Raw genomic sequence first — 23,154 nt, forward strand, 5'->3', positions numbered from 1 at the left:
AATGGATAGAGTAGAATAGTGTCTGAGTATCAAAGATTTCATGTGTCTGAGCCGGATGGGAGATTAGAAAAGCTTTGGTTTTTCTCAGTCTCTTTTTTCTTGTTAACACACTGCCCCAGGCAGAAATAATAAAAGTAGTATATAGGAGCAGAATGGCTAGGTCGTGCAGTATTATTGATTCATGCCAAAATACGGACAAGTCTTAAAATCATCACACTGAATGAAAAAAGGCAGACCACTGCCCCTCCCCAAGTACATACTGTGTAATTCCATTTTTATAAAATTCTAGAAAATGTACACAACAGATCTATAACAACAGAAAGCAGATCAGTGGTTGCCTGGGATGAGATGAGGAGGAGGGGATGGGTTACAAAGGGGCACAAGGAACTTTTAGGGATAATGGGTATATTCATTATATTGATTACAGTGATAGATTTATGGCTGTATACAGTATGCCAATGTCAAAACTCATAAAACTGTACATTTTAAAGATCTGCAGTTCAATGTACATAAATTATACCACAATAAAGCTGTTAAAGAGAAAAAGAGGAACAAACAAAACCTTCTGTGCTTTCTATTCATAAAGGAAATTTCAGAATAATGTCCTCCAAAGGTGTTACTTGCTTTATCTCTGGACCTGGGGGTGTAAGCATGCGGAAGCGGGTTAAGACTATGAATGTTTTACTTTACCAGGCAAAGGAGCTTTGCAGGCGTAATCAAAGGTATGGACCTTGAGGTCAGGAGATTATCCTCGGTTAATTGCACAGGCACAGTATAATCATGTGAGTCCTAAAAAGGGAAGAAACTTTCCTGGATGAGTCAAAATATGAAACGGAAGGGGAAGGAGGCGAGATATGTAGGACTCAACTTGTCCTTGTTGGCTCTGAAGGTGAGGGAGGGGGCCATGAGCCAAGGAATGTGGTGGCCTCTAGAAGCTGGGAATGGGCCTCAGTTTACAGGAAGCAAGAAGACAAGACTTCAGTCCTCCCTCCATCACAAAGAACTAAATTCTGCAAGTAACCCAAATGAACAAGGAACAGATTTTCCCTTAAAATGTCCAGAGAGAAATATAGCCTGTAGACACCTGGTTTGTAGTCTGGTAAGACCTACACTGGAATGCTGACCTACTAAACTATGAGATACTTAATTTGTGTTGTTTTATGCTACCAAATTTGTGGTTATTTGTTATAGCAGTAATAAAAACTGAAGATTTTCATGGGCAGAAAGTCAAACTTACCAGCTAAAGTAGCTGTTTGAATGACCTGTATTTCCCAGCCATAAATCACAATCAAGAGATGATTGTATTTTTGCTTCCATTTACTTCCATTTTACTAACTTTAGACTTATTCCTCTTTTAAAATGCTGCTCTGGACACGACAGTTTGGGGCCATAGGCTGGTTGTGGAAGCCTAGTTCTTCTGATCCTCGACTCAAGACCATAGCCAGGTGACATTTTCCAACTATAGTTATATCTTCTCAGTAAACACTGGTCCCATCCAACAACACTGTTGTAAATTGTCATTTTTTGTGTGCAGGCTTTGAAAGGCAACAGGCTCTAAGGGGAGCTATTATAGACGTTTCCAGACACCGATTTTGCTCTTGAGGCTTTAAAACCTGAAAACAGATTGCCTGGATTTACGAACTGGCACCACTCTACATCTTATGACTTGCTTGGGCAATGGGGGACAGTAGTGGTCCACTGAACATGAGGCTTAGGAGAGTTTATCCACGTAAACCCCTCTAAACAATGCCTGATATATATAAGCACTCAGAGGGTGTTGGGTTGCTGATATGATGATGAAGATGACGACCATGATGTCTTTGGGGCCAAAAGGAAATTTCTGTCTCTGTAGTGGATTTGTATGTCTCGATTTCATGGGTCCTAGGAGAAGAGAGCTCCATCTGTCTTGCTTGTTTGCTTCTCCTGCTAAGATGCGCATCATTTCCTCTGGCTTTCTTGCCCTAAAACTTCCTGTGTCCTTTTTCTTTTGAAGTAGAAGCAGGAAGACAAAGTCACACAGTGACGTTTGCTGATCACAGTAGAATTCTGCCCAATGGTTTTTTTTTTTCTTCCCCCAATTAAAAGGGTGTGCTGCCAGTACAGGGATTATTTTCATGTTCCTCGTGTTTTCAGCCTTTTCCCGGATGGCTTTGATGTCCATGTTGAGCCTTTCCTCATCACTACATGACAATGAGCCAAAAGATTCCTGAAATTCTGTTGTCTGAACACAGCACAGAACATTCTGACCAAACCGTTTACAGTCTTATTATATACCAGCTTTCCTGTGTGATATGTATTTGAGGAGAGGCCCTCTCTGATATGAGGGACTTGGTTTTATATAATTAAATCAGACAGATTAAAATGACGGACTGAGTCAGGAGAAGAAAAAGATACACTATGTGATGGAAGCTATTTTTAATGAGCTTATTTTCATGGCACCAAGCACACAGAGGAGAAAACATATGGATGATATTGCTAATTTAGTCCTGTGTGTGCTTCAGGCTTTATGCGCCGTTTTCTAGGTGGGCAGCCAACTTTCTTCATTTTTTAATGGAGTGCTGCAAGAGATGCTCCCTGACGTATGGAACAGTCAACTATGAAAAAGTAGCAGAGTTAATGCAGGCGGTTTTTTTCACTGTGGTTACAAGATGACAGGGGCTTCCAATTTTGCACACTGTACATTGAAGTGGAAATGGGTGTCAGATCTGTGAGCTCTGTGTGGGCAGCCTGGACTGTGGGTATTTCAGTTTGAAAATTTTTTAGTTGCCATAGTAATTGTTACAATCATGTGGTTTCTGTGGTCTTTGTGATACCAAACACCTATTAGGAGCACCCAGCAAGCAGAAGTGGTTTACTTTTTTTCCCTCTTGTGTATACTTACAGAGAAAAATAACGTGTAGTCAGATTTTAAGTTGAATTATAAGCATAACAAAAAAGATCACTTGCGTATCTTTATGTAAAGCATGTTCATTTCCCAATTATTCTTTTTTAAATTATTATTCTTTTAATTAGTTATTATTAGTTATTATTCTTTTAATTAGCTATTATTAGCTATTGTTCTTTTAATTAGTTTTTTCTTCAACAAAGAATTTATCAGGAAGTGATTTTTTTTTCCCCCTAAACAAGGAGTTCCAGAAACCAAGGTTATAGAGTTTCATAAAAAGAACAGGAAACTCCTCTCTTGTTATGAATGTGTTGTGTCAGCATGATGCTGCTCAAGTTCAGACTGAAATTTAAGCAGAATCGAAAGTAGCTGGGTATGTTACTAATCCCTTTGCAAACGGTGCTCACCATTTGTTGCTGATCAGTTGCTAAGCCATGTCCGATTCTTTGCGACCCCATGGACTGCAGCACACCAGGCTTCAGTATATGCTCACCATGACCAGGTATCACTTAGTCCCTGGATGCTATTCTCAAAGCTAGATTTTGCAGGTGGCTTTTGAAATATTGACAGGCATTATTTGGCTAAACAAAGTATTGAATATTTATATTTTATTGCTATAAAAACTTGAATGCCATGGCTTAATCTTCACAGCCCTCCGTCTTTACCATAGAATTATTATTTTATCTATTTGAATATTGATTCTGAAGTTAAAGTACAGATATAATAATGATAAAAACAGGAATGCCTTTTTTTGGTTATTTTATTTTAAAATTTTTTCTTCTAGTTTTGAGATATTAACATATAGAACTGTATAAGTCTAAGGTATACAGCATAATGGTTTGACATACATCATGAAATGATACAATAATTTTAGTGAACCCCCATTATCACGTATAGATCCATCATCAAAATTAAAGAAATACAAAATTTGTTTTCCTGGTGATGAGACTGCTTAGAATTTATTCTCTTGACAACTTTCATGTATAAAGTCTAGCAATGTTAATTAATTTATCATATCATACATTACATCCTAGTACTTATTTACCTTATAATTGGAAATTTGTACATTTTCACTGCCTTCATCCACTTTCTTCTTGCTCCACCCACCTCCTGCCTCTCGTGATTGCTCTTTTATGAATTTGTTTGTTTTGGAAGTATAATTGACCTACAATACTATCTTTGGTACAGATGGAAACTAGACTTATGGAAACTAGACTAGATCATTTTGAAATGTACAGAAATATCAATTCACTATGTTGTGATTTGGCTATATATTCTTATTTTAATCAGAAGGGGATAGAACTGGCTCCAGCCTTTGGTTGAGCCATAGGACGTAGAAGTGTAGTGTCTCCATTGACTTGCAGAGCTTGTGAGAGGAGAAGGTGGTACCAGCGGTTTGTTTGGAGCTGGGAAGACAGTGCATGCATGAATGGGGCAGTAGGAATTGACCACCTCTGACTATTTACAATGAACTTTCCTGAACAAATTTGGGATGAATGATAAAAATATCATTTCTTACATTTAATACACTAGACATATACACTGATTAATTAAAAATTGGCAACATATCACAACATGGGAATCTTTGACCAGCTATGGATTTCACTGCCTTTGAACTTTATTGTCAATAGATGTGTTCTAAGTGAGCTTTTACTTATTATTAAAGATACTTTGGCCATAAGAATCCTGCCAATCAGGAAAAATAACAAGGAAACTATATATTCAGCAAACCCCTCAGCAGGGAGGTGGGTGAAACATTTATAGTTGAAAAATTATTAGTTTTATAGCCTGGCTCTACTATGTCCTTTCTTAATGGGAATATTTAGGATTATGGAAATGCTAAAATTCTATTAAAAAGGAAATAGTGTACAGTTAGATGAAGACTAATGCCTTCAAAATTTTATCAATAAGATAATGCAAAAAATTAAGAAAATGAATTAAATTTAAAAATTAAGAAAAACACAAGACAGTATTAGCTTCATTGCACTTTTTTCTTTTTTATTTAAGTCCTTTAAATTTAATTTTGAATAGATAATGAATCCTTGTGGTTCAGAAAAACATAAGAAGTTATAAAGTGAAAAGTGCCCTTTCGATCTATGTCTTTAATTTTTCAGTTTGCCCCCGAGGTCTAATCCTCTGTATAACAGGTGTTATTAACCCTAGAGTATTCATTTGTCATTGTTCAGTCCCAAGTCATATCTAATTCTTTGCAATCCCAGGGACTGCAGGAAGCCAGGTTTCCCTGTACTTCACTATCTCAGAGTTTGCTCAGACTCATGTCCATTGAGTCGGGGATGCTATCCAACCATCTCATCTTCTTTTGCCCCCTTCTTCTCCTGCCCCCAATCTTTCTTAGCATCAGAGTCTTTTCCAATGTGTTGGCTCTTTGCATTAGATGGCCAAAGTAGTGGAGATTTAGCTTCAGCATCAGTCCTTACAATGAATATTCAGGACTGATTTCCTTTAGGATTGACTGGTTGGATTTCCTTGCAGTCCAAGGGACTCTCAAGAGTCTTCTCCAGCACCATAATTTGAAAGCATCAGTTCTTTGGTGCTCAGCTTCTTTATGGTTCTACTCTCACATCCATGTATGACTACTGGAAAAACCATTGCCTTGACTATACAGACCTTTGCTGGCCAAGTGATGTCTCCACTTTTTAATATGCTGTCTAGGTTTGTCATAACTTTTTTTCCAAGAAGCAAGCATCTTTTAACTTTGTGGTTGCAGTCACTGCTGACAGTTATTTTGGAGCCCAAGAAAATAAAATCTATCACTGTTTTGACTTTTTCTCCTTCTATTTGCCATGAAGTGATGCGGCTGGATGCCATGAGCTTAATTTGAGTTTTAAGCTGGCTTTTCACTCTCCTCTTTCACCCTCATCAAGAGACTCTTTAGCTTCTCTTTGCTTTCTGCTTAATATTAGAGTGGTATTATGTGCATATCTGAGGCTGTTGATATTTCTGGCAATCTTGATTCCAGCTTGTGATTCATCTAGCCCAGCATTTTGCATGATGTAGTCTGCATAGAAGTTAAATAAGCAGGGTTACAATATAAGCCTTAACATACTCCTTTCCCAGTTTTGAACCAGTCCATTGTTCCATGTCGGGTTCTAAATGTTGCTTCTTGACCTGCATACAGGTTCCTCAGGAGGCAGTAAGATGGTCTGGTATTCCCATCACTTTAGGAATTTTCCACGGTTTGTTGTGATCCACACACCAAAGGCTTTAGCATAGTCAATGTAGCAGAAGTAGATATTCTGGAATTCCCTTGCTTCTTCTATGAGCTAACAGATGTTGGCAATTTGATCTCTGGTTCCTCTGCCTTTTCTAAATCCAGCTTGTATATCTGGAAGTTCTCAGTTCATGTTCTGTTGAAGACTAGCTTGAAGTATTTTGAGCACTATCTTGCCAGCATGTGAAATGAATGCAATTGTATATTAGTTTGAACATTCTTTGGCATTGGCCTTCTTTGGGATTGGGATGAAAACTGACCTTTTCCAGTCCTGTGGCCACTCTGCTGAGTTTTCCAAATTTGACTGCAGCACTTTAAAAGCATCATCTTTTAGGATTTGAAATAGCTCAAGTGGGATTCCATCACCTCCACTTGCTTTGTTTGTAGTAATGTTACAAATATTTCATTTAAAATTACTTTATGCATATACAAGAAAATATAAATATATTATTTTCTCTCCTTTTTACTCCAAAGATGACATACTACACTCTCTATTCTCTTTCACTTAATGAACACTATTCAAGTTTTGCTTAATTACACTATTTTCTCCTAATATACCTTGGATAAGACTTGATATTAGTACACAGAGAGTTTTGTTTTCAGTTTTTAATAGCTACCTATAATTCAATTGTATGAACATATCACTATTTAGCTTATTGCATATTAATAGACATTAGTATATTTCCAAAATTTTTGTTGCAAAGACTATAATCTTGTACAGGTAGCATTCTATACATCACTAGCAGTATCTGGGTTTTCCTAGCAGTGAAACTGTAAGTTGAATAGATATTAACACATTGCCCAATTTATACTCCCATCAGCAAGGCATGAGAAAATGCTTTTCTTCCCCTCAGAGTCTTTGAACAGATTATGTTACTAACTTTGGATTTTTGCCAACAGAGAGGTAGAAAATGATATTCTGTGTGGTTTTAATTTACATTCTTTTTATGGGGGAGGTTGATTACCTTGTTACCTATTTAAGAGCAAATTTCATTTCTTTTTCTGTATTTGAAATGGGTAATGGTCTTATCAAATTGTATATTAGAGATTTTAGCTCTTTGTCTGTGACAAGTTATAACTTTTTCCCACAATTCATTTATTTTTAAACTTTTTTCATACTTTTTTCCTTCTAATTAAAAAAAAATTCTTGTATGTCCAAATTTACCAATAAAATAATTTATGACTTAGGGATTTTGAGTCACAAAAGTTTAGATAGATCTTCCTGAGTGAACTCCGGGAGATGGTGATGGACAGGGAAGCCTGGCGTGCTGAGATTCATGGGGTCGCAAAGAGTCGGACATGACTGAGCGACTGAACTGAACTGAACTGAACCCTAAACTTAAAAAGTAATTGTTCCAACTTTCCTTCTTACTGTTTTATGGTTATGTTAAAAAATTTAAATCTTTGGTACCTTCGGGATATGTTCTGCCATGTGAAGTAATACATGGATATTATTTAATTTATCCCTAAGCCATTATTGACCAGTTGCTTTTCTTCCTAAAGACTTGATACAGCATCTTTTTTTATACACTTAATTCCTGTATGTATCTGATACTTCTGGAATTTCTGTTTTGCTAGTAAACCGCTACACTGCTCAATTATTTAGGCCATTAAAAATGTTTTAATGTATTTGAGGGCTGTCCCCTCCTATGTTTATTTTTCTTATGAAATTTAGCTTCAAACTTTTGGGCTTTCATTGAGATCATGTTAAATTTACAGATTAAATTGGAAAAAATTAACACATTTATGATATTGAGGCTTCTTACTTAACACCATGGTCTTCCTATTTATAAAAAGGCTATTTTGTGGCCATCAGTATTATTTTTAAATTTTTAACAGGTTTCACATTTTTGTTGATATCATGTTTATGTATTTTATCTTTTCTGTTGCTGTTGTATATGAACTCTTTTCTCCAATTAAATCTTCTAACTGGTTGATTGAATATATAAAAATGACTGATTTGCACATTGATTTTGCACTTCATTATTGCTGAATTCTCTTATTGCTTGTTGTAACTTTTAATAAAATCTCTTGAATCTTCTAAACATACTACCATGTCATCTACAATTAGTAATATTTTTAACTCATCTCTTCCAATTTTTATATTTATAATCTTTTTCTCTTGGATAATGGTATTGACTAAAAATTCCAGCACAATGTTATATAGCAGTGATGTTAGTGGATACTAGCCGACAACAGTGAAGACATTTCCATAAAAGTCAGAAGCATTCTGATGCTTTGTTGTGAATTAAATACATTTCACTGTGACAAGGTAGCCTCCTGCTTCTATTTCAATATTTTCTTGGTTGTTTTGTCTCTCTGTTATATCAGGAAAGGCTGATAAATTTTGTCCAGTGCTTTTTCAGCATCTATGGAGAAGTCCTATAATTTTTTTCTTTAGATTTGTCAAAGAGTTTCTAGTATTGAACCATTATGATCTCATTTGGTAACAATTTTTTTGTTTGTTTGTTTTTGCTTTTTAAAGTCAGCTCCTAGTTTCTTTTTGCTAATATATTATTTAGAATATCTGCACCATTATCAATAGTGTGACTAGTTTCTAGTTGGTGTGATCAAAGAATGTCATTTCTATGATTATATTTTTTTAGATTTTATTAAATTTTTCTACTGGTCATTTTGGGGAAAAGAACTGCATTCTCTATTTTCAGGTTATGATGCTTATAGTATAGCAATCATCTGCATTATAGCAATTGTGATATTTAGGTCATTGTATCCTTAGTTATTTTTTTCTACCTGATTAATCATGCACTGGAGAGATGAATTGGAAGTCTCCCAATATTAGCATGTTTGTGTTTATCTGTCTTTAGAGCTCCTGTAATTTCTGCTCAATGGATGCTGTTATTTCTTGCATAGATATACTTAATTATAGTATCTACTGGAAATTTAACACTTTGGCATTATTAAGTTCTTTTCTTTGTTTTAGTTAAAACTGTTTGTTCTGACTTTCATTTTGTTTGATATTAAGATTTTGATTTCTGCTTTATATTTTTATTTTTGTTTGGCAGACCTTAGATTTTGCTTTTATTTTAAGAAAATTTAAGTTTTTTCCTTGTGTCTGGAATGGAGTAAATTAGATTAAATTGTGATTTAATCTGTAAAACAGCATCAAGACAATTTACATTTATTGATTTGATGGAAGTGTTGGGTCTTAGCTTTGTTATTACATCATGTTTTTCTTTTATACCTTTAAAAAAAGTCTATTACTGTGTGATTTTTTTTTGTCTGCTATTTCTTTTCTTTTTTAAATTTTTATTTTTACTTTATTTTACTTTACAATACTGTATTTGTTTTGCCATACATTGACATGAATCCGCCATGGGTGTACGTGAGTTCCCAATCCTGAATCCCCCTCCCACCTTCCACCCCATATCATCTCTGCTATTTATTTTCAATGTGAAATTTTACAGAGACTTAAGGAGGTATATGTTTTTATTTTAATTTTTTCATAATTATATCGTATATAATGTCATTGGTCCTAATCTTCTTCAAATGGACTCTATTAGTTTCTTTTTTTGATGATAAAGATAGTTTTTTTTTTACTATCATTTTCTTGTTTCTCTCTCTTTCACTGTCTAAAGTTAATCAATGACCTTTCTTAATATTCTGCTTTGTAAGGTTACATATGCTTAAAAGTCAGTTTTAAATTATAGCATTTGGCTCTTGACTATTGCAGATGGAAGAGTTTACAATTCTACTCACGTTCTTTCCCTTAGTTATTATTTTACTGTCAGGCATGTACAATGTGTACTATGCTCCTTTTCCTTAACCTGCAGCTTGTGTTAGTCGTAACTGTAGCGTTAGACACACTTAGCGGTCACTACTGTGTTCTCAACTTGCATTTCGTCTGTGGGAAAACTTTAGCAAAACAGTAAATTCAATCAGAGAAGTGAGAAAATGCAGAAACAAAGGAAAACAGCCAAAGGAGGTCTATAATAATAGTTTAGTCATTAAGCAAAGTCAAGGACCTTTTAGTTCCTCCTCAAGGGCCATAGATAATATTCCGAGCCATAACCTGGGAGCTGTTATAGGTACTGAAACCCCCAGCAAGTGCAAGAAGCTAACTACATGGTGATCGGACTGTAGCCATGACATAAGCTGCCAGGACTCCAAGAATTGGCCTCAGAGAAACGGCCCAAAGATTGCCGGGAGAAATATCAATAACCTCAGACACACAGATGGCACCACCCTTATGGCAGAAAGCGAAGAACTAAAGAGCCTCTTGATGAAAGTGAAAGAGGAGAGTGAAAAAGTTGGCTTAAAGCTCAACATTCAGAAAACAAAGATCATGGCACCCAGTCCCATCACTTCATGGCAAATAGATGGAGAAACAGTGGAAACAGTGAAAGACTTTATTTTGGGGGGCTCCAAAATCACTGCAGATGGTGACTGAAGCCATGAAATAAAAAGACGCTTACTCCTTGGAAGAAAAGCTATGACCAGCCTAGAAAGCATATTAAAAAGCAGAGACATTACTTTGCCAACAAAGGTCCATCTAGTCAAGGCTATGGTTTTCCCAGGAGTCATGTATGGATGTGAGAGTTGGACTATAAAGAAAGCTGAGTGCTGAAGGATTAATGCTTTTGAACTGTGGTGTTGGAGAAGACTTTTGAGAGTCCCTTGGACTGCAAGGAGATCCAGCCAGTCCATCCTAAAGGAAATCAGTCCTGAATGTTCATTGGAAGGACTGATGTTGAAGCTGATGCTCCAATACTTCGGCCACCTGATGTGAAGAGCTGACTCATTTGTAAAGACCCTGATGCTGGGAAAGATTGAAAGTGAGAGGAGAAGGGGATGACAGAGGATGAGATGGTTGGATGGCATCACCAACTCAATGGATGTGTTTGAGTAAACTCCATGAGTTGGTGATGGACAGGGAGACCTGGTGTGCTATAGTCTGTGGGGTCACAAAGAGGTGGACATGACTGAACGACTTAACCTAACTGAACTGAGATAATACCAGTGGCTTGGCCAGGGTAGTAGTGGTGGAGCTGGTGAGAAGTTGTCAAAGAGCAATTTCTCTTTTCTTTCTTAACTTCAGGTAGTTATTGCAGCTAACTAACTAAGCATATTTAAACAAGGTCAGGGTTTTCCTGGTGGCTCAATTGGTAAAGAATCTGCCTGCAATGCAGGAGACTCTGTTTAGATCCCTGGGTTGTGAAGGAAGTCCCTGGAGAAGGAAATGGCAACCCACTCCAGTATTGTTGCTGGGAAATCTGATGGACAGAGGAGATTTGTGGGCTATAGTCCACAGTGTTGGAAAGAGTTGGACACGACTTAGCACCTAAACCACCACCACCATTTAAACATGCATGTGTATTTATAAGAAGCTCTTGATCTGAAATACATGTGGCCCATTTCAGTTCAGTCGCTCAGTCGTGTCTGACTCTGCCACCCCATGAATCACAGCACACCAGGCCTCCCTGTCCATCACCAACTACTGGAGTTCACCCAGACTCACGTCCATCAAGTTGGTGATGCCATCCAGCCATCTCATCTTCTGTTGTCTCCTTCTCCTCCTGCCCCTAATCCCTCCCAGCATCAGAGTCTTTTCCAATGAGTCAACTCTTCGCATGAGGTGGCCAAAGTACTGGAGTTTCAGCTTTAGCATCATTCCTTCCAAAGAAATCCCAGGGCTGATCTCCTTCAGAATGGACTGGTTGGATCTCCTTGCAGTCCAAGGGACTCTCAAGAGTCTTCTCCAACACCACAGTTCAAAAGCATCAATTCTTCGGCACTCAGCCTTCTTCACAGTCCAACTCTCACATCCATACATTTAGATAACACTTATTTATCTAAGTGGCCCATTTAGGTAACACTTATTTATTTAGCAGACATTTACTGATGACTTAGTGCCAGCACAGTGCTGGCACTAGCAAAGCAATGATGAAAAAACAGATGCAGTCCCTGACCTCAAGGAACATATATTCTTTCAGGTGAATATGATAATAAAAATAATAGATATAACTGATATTGAGCAAGTACATGTTCTAGGTAATGTTCAGAGCTTTTCTCACCTAATATCTCATTTATTCTTCACAGCTCTGTGAGACCGGTCTGATTATTACCCTTATCTTATAGGTGAAGATACCAAATACATTGTCCAAGTTCTCAAGCAGGTAAGTGGTGGAGCCAGGTTTAGCCTAGGTTAAATCAGTGAACAAACAAAAATATGAAGAAATGTGCAGGGAAAAAGTGGTAAACAGGGAAAGCATCTCTGGAGAAGTGTGTTTGAGCAGGTGCCTGTGCAGGAACTGCATAAGACCCAGAGTGAAGGCACTCCTAGGCAGGACAAATAACAAGCATGAAGCTTGAGACCAGAGAGAGCTTGAAATGTGAGGAACAGAAAGGAAGTCTGGATGCTTGGAGCATGGGAAGGAGAGAAGAAAATAGCACAAGATGAGACTTGAGATACAGCTATGGATCGCAAGGACACAGCAAAATGGAAAACATCAGTTAGGAGGTTATTTATTGCAAGAGTTCATTTGGGGTATTGCAGCTCAGATTAGATAATGACAGTGGAGGTGGACAAAAGTGGATGAATCTGAGACATATTCTGGAGGTTAAATTAATATTCCTGTTAAAGTTAACTAATGATAACTCAGACTGCATGATCATCAAAATATAAAGTACATATTTCTGGCCCATTACAGAAAAAGTTCACCAAACCCTGGTATAGAGAACTAAGGTTTGAGTGTATGCAACAAAGAGAAAAATTGAAGTGTTAAAAAGAATTGTGGCTTTGTATGCCTAGCAAAAAATAGTGTGAAGCAAAGAAACAAAAAATAAACCTGCTAATTAATTTGTTAAGAGGAATAATAGCAAAGAAAGAGTAAAATATAATTCTTAGTTTAAATCTGTAAGAATATCTGAACATAAATTTATTAGATGAATTGAATCAAAATAATTCAGACTTAAGCATTTGAATTAGTATGGTAGGAATGAAGGTGGAGCCAGGTGGAGATGAATGAAAGAAAAAAAATTTATTAGTTAAATACAGGACAGATATTTCACATATAGAATCTCCTTTTTGTGTGTGTTTAGTATTCATTCACTCAACAAATATTTGAATGCTGGGCAATGTCTTAGGAAGAAGACATAGCAACTGGAGGGGGAGAAACCCCAAAACCTCAGATTATCTGCTCTCATGAAATATATAAACTGGTGGGAGCGTACATTTTCTAACTGTATTAGATATTATAATAATACCTGCCTGTAGGTGTTCTTCTTCCTCATTTTTTAGGTGAGGACCCATGACTTCAAGTACATAAGTGATTCATCCAAGGTCATTTGAAGTGCTTTAGTGTCATAGGATCTAGATCTGACTTTGATCTTTATGATTCTAACGTTCACATTATTCTTTGACTGTTGAGAATGCAATATCCATATATGGACCTAGATCACTAACACATAAATCAATGCAGATAAATCTAGGAATTTGAAGTTCTTCTACCGAGTGTGTTTGTATTTTTCTTTCTTCATTCCTGTTTAATTTAAATTTATGTTTAAATTCGGCATTTGCAATTACAAGATGCTGATAACAACCCTCTCAATTAGGACTGAAGAAGTATGTCTAACACTCTGGAAAACACATCTCCCAACCCCCAGAGTGCCTGAGTTGGTGTAAAACACAATTTTTTCACTGTCAGGTTTCCTGCTTCTCGCTTCACTCCTGCAGCTGTGTGTCTGAATATTCAAAGCAGGGTTGGAGGTAGGAGTCAATTATTTTAGGAGGGTTACTGTATCTGGACTGTTCACTTTGTGGTAGGGGCAAAACACCATGTAAGTAAAAAGAGTAATTTCAGAAATGTTTTGAGTTACTGTTCTGAAACTTCGAATATGAAATACATTTTTAATGAATTATCTCAGATTTTAAGGGCCCTAAATAATACATAAAGTACCAGAAGTCGCCTCTACAGGTAAGTAGAAAAGATTCTTCAGCTTCTATCTCCCTCCGGGTTTTCGAACAGCTCTGCGAACTCTTTTCCCCCTAATGTGAAACCCCATGTACTTCACTTTCTGACTTCCCCAGTGAGCCTCCTGTGATAAGAGCTGCATTTTGACTCATCACTCCTGATAAAAACAAGAGTGCTCCGTTCTTTGCTGACTGTGAAACCTTCCCTGTCATCTGCATATCCTCCTTCGACTCCTAGGAAACCCTTGGAGGAACGAAAAGGACAGGCCCACCACCACAGCAGAGCAAGTCCTGGCTGAGTCACCACCGTGGGATGAAGGCTGACATGGATATTGACAGACGCTCCTGGGAGTCAGCAGGCGGGCTGCTTGGAAGGCTGGCACGCCCCCACACTGTGTGGAATTTTCTCCTCAACTTGTTCTTCTAGCTGGAATGGAAACCTCCCTGTCTCCAACCAACTTTTCTGGATGAAGTGGGGTGTGTGGAAGGAATGGAAGAGACCCCTCTTGGCCATCTGGATTCTGAGAGGACCATTGCAGGAACCTGGCCCTATGGTCTGCTAACTGCAACCACCCACGCTGGTCTCAACGGCCACACCCGAAGTGGCCTAGTCCCAAGGCAGCTGTTGGAACTGTTTGTGTGGTCATACCAGCCCTTAGGAAGAGATGGCCTGCCAAACCCCGGGGAACTTGGAGCTGAGGTCAACTTAATGCTTTCCCATTAGGCGCTGGGAAGAAAGAAGCTTTCTAACGACACAAGTGCATGACAGTCAGTGTAACTCTGCTTCAAACATCTTCTGTTTAAGCTGTATTGGTTTCTGACCAGCTGATTTTTATGAAGACGTATTTTTTAGTACTAAATCTTAGTTTTATCTTTATGGCAAAATAAGGTATAAATAATAAGTAAAGAAAGCTTTCTATTGGACAAAGTCTATAAATCATGTTGTTTATTTAACCAAATAAGATTAGTATCACTTGACTTTCACATATGTTTTATACATGTAGGATGGTTGAAAATAGCTAAGCACCTATTTCCAAGTTGGACGTGGGTCAGTTAGAGGATGAAGGGTGTGGGTGTGGTCTTTAGATGTCAGGCAGACCTGCGTGTTCAATGCTGGTACTGCCCCTTACCTTGTGATCGCGGACAAGCTACTGAATTTCTCTAAGCCTCAATTTCCTAATCTAAAGAATGGAGATAATTATTATATAGCACTTGCCACACTGAATTGTTGAGAGGACTAACTGATATCATGCCAACGAAATGCTTAGCATATTGCCAGCCACATAAAAGGCTGTGAGTGTCAGAAGTGATGTTGTTAATGAAGCTGATAACACCGCCTGTAATGGGTAATTTTACTTGGCTAAGGAATGCCCAGATAGCTGATAAAGCATTACTAGTGGGTGTATCTATGAGAGTGTTTTCAGAAGATGTTAGCATTTGAAGTGATAGACTGAGTATACAGGATTGCCCTCAGCAATGTGGGTGGGTATCATACAGTCTATTGAAGGTTTGAATAGAACAAAAAGGTGAAGGATGGGAGAATCTGTTCTTTGCTTGAGCTTGGACACCTTTTTTTCTCCTGCCCTCAGATGTCTTCACTCCTTGTTCTTGAACCTGTAAACTTAGATCAAAATACACCACAGGTTTTTCTGGGTCTCTTGCTTACTAATGGCAGATTGTGGGTGCTTCTTAGGCTCCACAACTGTGTGAGTTGCTTTACATGCGTAGGTATACATCTATTTGTCTGTCTGTCTATCAATCTGTATCTGCTATTGGTTCTGTTCCTCTGGAGAACCCTAATATACCACTCCTATGCTGAGTGTTTCCTTTCTTATAGATAGATCCATAACCCTTGAGAGAGCTCAGACTATTCAATGATTGGGAATATGAGATTTTGGTCATTAGACAAAAAGAAAAAACTAGGTCACTGAATACATGAGGTCCTTCATAGACACATTTCTAATGCAAGAAATGAATTTTACCAAAGGTTTGATTAGTGTGCAGGTATATATTAGTGAAATGTTCAAAAATATGAAAATTTCTTCTTTTGTCAGGATCAACTTAGGTTCAATAAACCAAGTGTGTGTGTGTGTGTGTGTGTGTGTGTGTGTGTCTGTGTGCGTGTGTATTTGCTTTACTCATACTGTGAATACTTTTTCTCGCAGCTGATGTGGATGAATGACTCTAAAGAAGAGATATGCTGCAAGGAAGGATGCAGTTTTCAGCCATGGGTGCTATATGCTGTGCTTAGTCGCTCAGTTGTGTCTGACTCTTTGCAACCCCACGGAGCCTGCCGGGCTCCTCTGTCCATGGGGGTTCTCCAGGCAAGAACATTGGAGTGGGTAGCCTAGCCCTTCTCCAGGGGATCTTCCCAACCCACAGATCAAACCCAGGTCTCCTGCACTGCAGGTGGATTCTTCACTAGCTGAGCCACAAGAGAAGCTCCCATTAACAAGGAGTGCTCTCTCATGATTGCCATAATGAACACTGTTGGAATTCAAGAGGAATTTATTAATTTCTATACTGATCAGGGGAAACTCTACTTAGCGTTTAAAAACTTAAGGCCATGGTAATTTACTACTTGTTGGGATATCAGATCAACTATTCACTTTTTAAAATAGTTGATATAGGATATTACACAAGTTATAGGGTGTATAGCATAGCGATTCACAAATTTGAAAGGTTATACTCTATTTATAGTTATTACAGAATATTGGCTATATTCCATGTGTTGTATGCTGTATCCTTGTAGCTTATTTATTCTATACATAGTAGTTTTTACCTCTTAATCTCCTACTCCTAACTTGCCCACCCCCCCTTCCCTCTTCCAACTAGTAATCACTAGCTTGCTCACTATATCTGTGAGTCTGCTTTTTTGCTATATTCACTAATTTGTTGTAGCTTTTAGATTCCACATTAAGTGATATCATACAGTATTTTTCTTTGCCTGACTTATTTCACTTAGCATAATACCCTTCAAATTCATTGCAAATAATGAAATTTCATTATATATATACATATATATATATAGACACAGAGAGAGAGAGCTGGGTAGTATTCCATTGAATATATATACCACATCGTTTCTATCCATTCATCTGTTGACAGACACTGAGGTTGCTTCTATATTCTGGCAACTGTAAATAACACTCTGTGGACATTGGGGCCCATATATCTTTTCAAATTAGTGTTTTTTTTTTTTTTCAGATATGTACCCAGGAGTGGAATCGCTAGGTCATATGATAGTTCTTGGGCTTCCTTGGTGGCTCAGATGGTAAAGATTCTGCTTGCAATGCAGGAGACCCAGGTTCAGTCTTGGGGTTGGGAAGATGTCCTGGAGAAGGGAATGACTACCAACTTCAGTATTCTTGCCTGGAAGAATTCCATGGACAGAGGAGTCTGGTAGGCTACAGTCCACAGAGTTGCAAAGAGTCAGACACAACTGAGCGACTAACACTTTTACTTTTTTCACTTTATGGTAGTTCTATTGTTAGGTTTTTGAGAAAACTTCATACTGTTTTCCATAATGGCTCACTAATTTATCTTCCCTCAAATTGACTACTTACTAAACTTTTTACGAGAAAAAATTTTCCTAGTCTTCTCTGGGTCCTTCTGCAGATAATGTGATTTCAAATCTTTTGTGAACTTTCAGAATTAGAAAATCAGCCAAAAGAGTAAAAAACTTGCCTCTGAAGAATGGAAAGCTTCTTTGGAAAAGAAATGAAATTAAAGTTATCCAGCATCAATCTTGGTACCACAATATGCAAGAGCTGATGAAATTCTCTTTCCTTTGGCTGATAAAATTCTCTTTTCCTTTCATGTCTTACTGGTTGTATAATACCAAATTGGTATCTATGCACTATAAAAAACCAAAACAAAACCATCTTAGTTCCCAGTGCGTTATTGGTATCAATCCTTTCTGACTTTGGCGTGTTGCCAACCAGTTTGACAGATGCACTAATCTGAGTGAACATGCTCCCAGAACATTGAGAGATGCTTAAATCTCCTGCCATCCACGAGTGGGTATTTCAGAATATCTGCCAGCCTTTGATTACTCAAGTATTGCTGACCAAGTCAGGATTACCCATCTGTCACTTTTCAGATACATCACTTATAAATTGAGGGTTGTTATTTTATGCTAATACATTCTTGGTAAACTTTGCCAGTCACTTTTCTTTCTAATAAATCAAAACTGTCTTTTCGCTTAAATGACTACTCATAGATGGGAACTACCAACCCACAAACCCTGCCCCCCCGCAGAGCTAGTGCTTTATCTTGTCAATGATACCCAGAGCTCTATCTCCTCCCCAGAATTAAGACTTGTCAGAGTGTTCGTTGAAAAGGTTGTGACGCTTCTGGTTCAGTCTGCCCACAAGTGCTAGTGTTCTAGTGAGAGTTTCCAGATTTGGGAAACACTAGCCGTCAGGCAACAGGGCAAGGGGCCCTTCAAATGAGGGGGCTTTATTGAGTGGAAAGGAATGATCCAGAGAAAATGATATTTTATGACTCTTCTTGCTGCCTTCCATGAACTGAAATTTTACACAGATGACATCTGATTAGACAATACCTTCAGGCAGCCCAAAACGGGGAGAAGGAGAGTAAATCACATATATGAATGAATGGGATTACTCGATTCTCTATACTCTCATCGGAGAAGGCAATGGCACCCCACTCCAGTACTCTTGCCTGGAAAATCCCATGGACGGAGGAGCCTGGTAGGCTACAGTCCATGGGGTTGTGAAGAGTCGGACACAACTGAGTGACTTCACTTTCACTTTTCACTTTCATGCATTGGAGAAGGAAATGGCAACCCACTCCAGTGTTCTTACCTGAAGAATCCCAGGGACAGAGGAGCCTGGTGGGCTGCCGTCTATGGGGTTGCACAGAGTCAGACTCGACTGAAGTGACTTAGCAGCAGCAGCAGCAGCTATACTCTCATAACCATTTAAGAAACATAGTTTACTATAACATACATCCCTTTACAACTGGGTATGTTTGCATGCTTACCTCTTCTGCTGAGCAGCACTTCAAATTCAAGAAGGTAGAACATGGCCTCTTTTGTTTTTGCATTCAGTATACAGTTCAGCCTGGAGGAGGACATGCCAACCCACTCCAGGATTCTTGCCTGGAGAATCCCTTGGACAGAGGAGCCTGGTGGTCTATAGTCCATAGGGTTGCAAAAAATCGGACGTGGCCAAAGTGACTTAGCAGACAAGCATGCATATGGTTCTGCACAGTATCTGGTCAGTGGTGCTCAGTAAGGGTCTGTTGACTGTGTAGCTGATGAGGGGGCAGTATCATCCCTTTAGCCTTTGCCTTGGTCATGGTAGAAACTAGATGGTTCTTGTCAGAGTGTATATAAAAGCTACTGCCACACGTCTAGGGCATCTTTGCATTCTTCATCAGACCTCTCCCCTCTCACTACCCTCTTGAAGTTACCGTCAAGCTGCCACGCCCGCCAGGGCATTTTGAACAATCAGACCAAATCTGTTCACCCAAGTCTGCCATATTTTAGTGAAGCAGAATCCAAGATTCAGGACAAGGAAGAAATCCATGGCTTGTACAAGATAGACTGGTAAAGAACACCTCAGAAGTACAAGGCAAGAGAAGGGGACATTAGCTTTACAAGAATTGCTTGGTGAAGTGACTAAAAGAAATCAGGTCGAGAGGCACAGAACAGTGGAATCCTGCAACAGAGATGCAAAGACAGAAATGGACATCTGACTACATATACACACAGACACAAAACACATCATAGTGCCAGGGCTGAGCGTGTAAGCATGGTCTTTGACCTGGCCTCTTTGTGTGCTTTCACACCCCCTCCTGACTCCCAGCCTTTTAAAACAGAGATATTGCATTTGTGCTTTCTTTTGCAGGAGTGATTAAAAAAAAAATAAAAGCCCTGTCAAATAGGATGAGCTCCTCAGAGACAAATAACAGCTCTCATCTATGAGGTACTCCCTTGAAATCATTCTAAGTGTTAGACAGTGGTAAGAGATAGATGTCCAGATAGAGTCTGGTCACCTATATGCTAAATAAGCAACCATCAGTGGCTAGATGAACTGCTTTTTTATTTTTTTGAGATGCCCCCACAACTATTTCCTGTGACCCTTTCTCCTTAAAAATTTCTTTATGAAGGAAGTGAGGGTGGGAAAAGATCAGGTCAAGAAAGTAAAAGATTTTTTTAATGATACAGATTTACATGTAATACATCTTTTGATAAAGCCGTTTAAGGACAAAAGAGTCTATGAACATCTGTGAAATGTGGGTCTTATAAAAATGAATCAATAATGACATGTGGCTGCTCTGACTAGGAAATGTAATGGAAAAAGAAATCCTATGTTTGAAATTGGTTCTTATATGTGATTTTAAAGATTTGTTACCGTTTTTTTTTTGTAGAAAGAATAGGTAAAGTTTCATTTTAGAAATTTTAGTTTGATCAATTTTACAGTTGATTAACTTTTGTTACAATTAACACATTTTATTGGAATAAAGAGAAAGGAATATGTGAGCATATATACAAAAAATAGTAAATTCTGTAGTAGAAACTAATGAAAAAGTTACCACTTATTAGTCTTTTCTGGGTGATTTCCAAATAATTTAATTTTAAATGCTTTAAGACTACATTTCTTTTCAAGTGAATGAGACACTCCTAAATTCTAATTTTGAGTGATCCTTTTACCACTATCAGAAGTAACAAACATCTAAATATCCTCATCAGACATTTGGTGATGCAAGTCAAATGATTTGGGAAGGAGAGGAGCAAGTTGTTAATTTGTGTCAGTTAGAAGAATCTCAACTGGACTATAGGAACTCACAATTTGTAATTGATTATGACGTTTTTGATGAATGGGAAGAAGTAAAAGAAGGGATTCTACCATCATCAACAGATGCATGGAACACTTCCTATTTGTTCTAAAAGCAATTACAGGTATCAGAGAATGTTCCTGAGAATTCACTTTCAGCTTGACTCTTGCTCTATCAACATTTTCGTTACTAATCCATTAATTCATCATAATGATCCAGGCACAGAGGCACTGAAAGGTCCTCAAACACACACACCCCCTTATACACACACACTGTTACACACACACAAACACATCGAAAGTCATAGGTTCAAGTATTACTAATCCAGCATCCTTTAATTTAGGATCCAGAGTTTCTTATGTGTGAAAATACCACATTATTCTCAGACTATACTGAATGTATTAAAGAATAATGGTTCTTATAGCTTAGAAAGACTTAACAAACAAGAGTATTTAAATTAAAAAAAAATCCAGCTATCCCTCAGTCAATCATAAGTACACAAATATACCAGGGCATACCACTTTGCAAGCACTGAGGTTTTATTTGACCTCAATTCAATCTTCTGGTTTGGTTACAAAACAAAACAGAAACAGAAGTAGCAGCTGTATCGCGAGCTACCACTTTTTGGGTGTCAGATCATCCTTGTACACCCACCATGTAATTTTCATAATAGGCCTGTGAAGTTGAGATTATTATTCTGTTTCTAAAGATGGAGTCAGAGATTCAAGAAGGTTCAGAGCTGAATTTGAACTGAGTCCATTTCACTTTAAGCCTGTGTTTTGTGGTTTCAGAACTGCGGTTCTAAAACACCAGAGGCAGTCATGCCCTATTTACTGGGATATTTGCATTTTAGCCAAGTTTGTTATAAAATGCATTTTTTCTGAAGGGAACTCTATTTTGCCAATGATTTATATCACACTATTTGAGACTATTTACCAGTATTCAAGTCTTATGAGGACTGAGACCATGTCTTTTTATTAATTTTATTGCAGACACAGTGCTTGGCAGATAGGAGATAGTCAATAAATATTTGTTAAAGAAATTAACCATGAGAAAAAAGATTTCTTGAATATATAATAAAAACATAGTTATAAATTCATACAAGAATCAGTATGCATTTTAGTTTTAAAAAATGAATGTTACTCAAATACGGTTACACACTCAAAGTAGTAGTAAAATTCTTTGCTATATTTTAAATAATAAAGTATTTCTGATGGTCAAATATAATGTATATCAGGATTTGGGTATTATGAATGTGTGCTTTATGATTTTCTCCCATTATAAAATAGTCAAGCCTTAGAAATTGAGCAGTTTCAATAAGTGATTGACATTGATCAGCCTCAATTTATTTGAACATATATAATTTCAACTTTAGAATAAATTTCTTTACTTTTTCCTATCACTGAAACTTGCTGAACTTTTTTCCATTCTGATAAATTTTATAACCTGCTTTAATCTGCCTAAGTAATCAGTGATTTACACTCTGAATTCCATCTCTTTTTATGACATTCTATAAGCATCTTAAATTTAGGGACACTATAGTATTCATCATTGTATCTTTAAGATTCAACAAGGATCTACTGTGGAGACATGAAATTCTTTTTTTTTTAATTTAAATTTTATTTTTTTACTTTACAATACTGTGTTGGTTTTGCCATATATTGACATGAATCCACCACAGGTGTACATGAGTTCCCAACCCTGAACCCCCCTCCCACCACCCTCCCCATATCATCTCTCTGGGTCATCCCAGTGCACCAGCCCCAAGCATCCTGTATCCTGTATCGAACCTAGACTAGCGATTCGTTTCTTACATGATAGTATACATGTTTCAATGCCATTCTCCCAAATCATCCCACCCTCTCCCTCTCGCACAGAGTCCAAAAGTCTTATATATGGAATTTAGAAAGATGGTAATGATAACCCTATATGCGAGACAGCAAAAGAGACACAGATGTAGAGACAAGAAATTCTTGGGGAGAGGAGAGGAGGAGTGTGAGAGATGACAGGCGGGGGAGTGGGGGAAGGGAAGGGAGAAGGGAGAGAGGAGGAAAAAAGAAAGTAAACTGGTTCTTGGATTAGAAGAGATAAAGCCAAGGATCAACAATGCGGAAACCTTGCTTAGAAACAGAGATCTCCTGCAACATCTACCAAGATGTTTATGTCTTAAAAAACCACCCAGAGTCTAACAAAGCCCATGAATAACTGCCACTTTTGAGTAAGACTTGTGTCTTTACTGATACTTCAAATTGGATTTTTTAATTGAGCCTAAGGAAGTGCTAATCATCTTCTGACGTTTCA

The 23,154-nt window shown here is 37.7% G+C and overlaps 1 long non-coding RNA gene across 2 annotated transcripts in view; it reads left to right on the forward strand.

Annotated features, from left to right (window-relative positions):
* Positions 1-3,255: 3,255 nt before the first annotated feature.
* LOC121819088 (uncharacterized) overlaps positions 3,256-23,154 on the forward strand; it is a 37,533-nt gene continuing 17,634 nt past the window's right edge. Inside the window, exons 1-2 of one of the 2 annotated variants that reach the window (XR_006059271.1) lie at positions 3,256-3,386; positions 12,174-12,250. This is a non-coding gene — a long non-coding RNA (uncharacterized LOC121819088). The remainder of the gene's footprint in view (positions 3,387-12,173; positions 12,251-23,154) is intronic. The other variant, XR_006059272.1, reaches the window with a different exon arrangement.

The sequence above is a fragment of the Ovis aries genome, chromosome 3 (assembly GCF_016772045.2).
Source record: "Ovis aries strain OAR_USU_Benz2616 breed Rambouillet chromosome 3, ARS-UI_Ramb_v3.0, whole genome shotgun sequence".
NCBI classification, from domain to species: domain Eukaryota; kingdom Metazoa; phylum Chordata; class Mammalia; order Artiodactyla; family Bovidae; genus Ovis; species Ovis aries.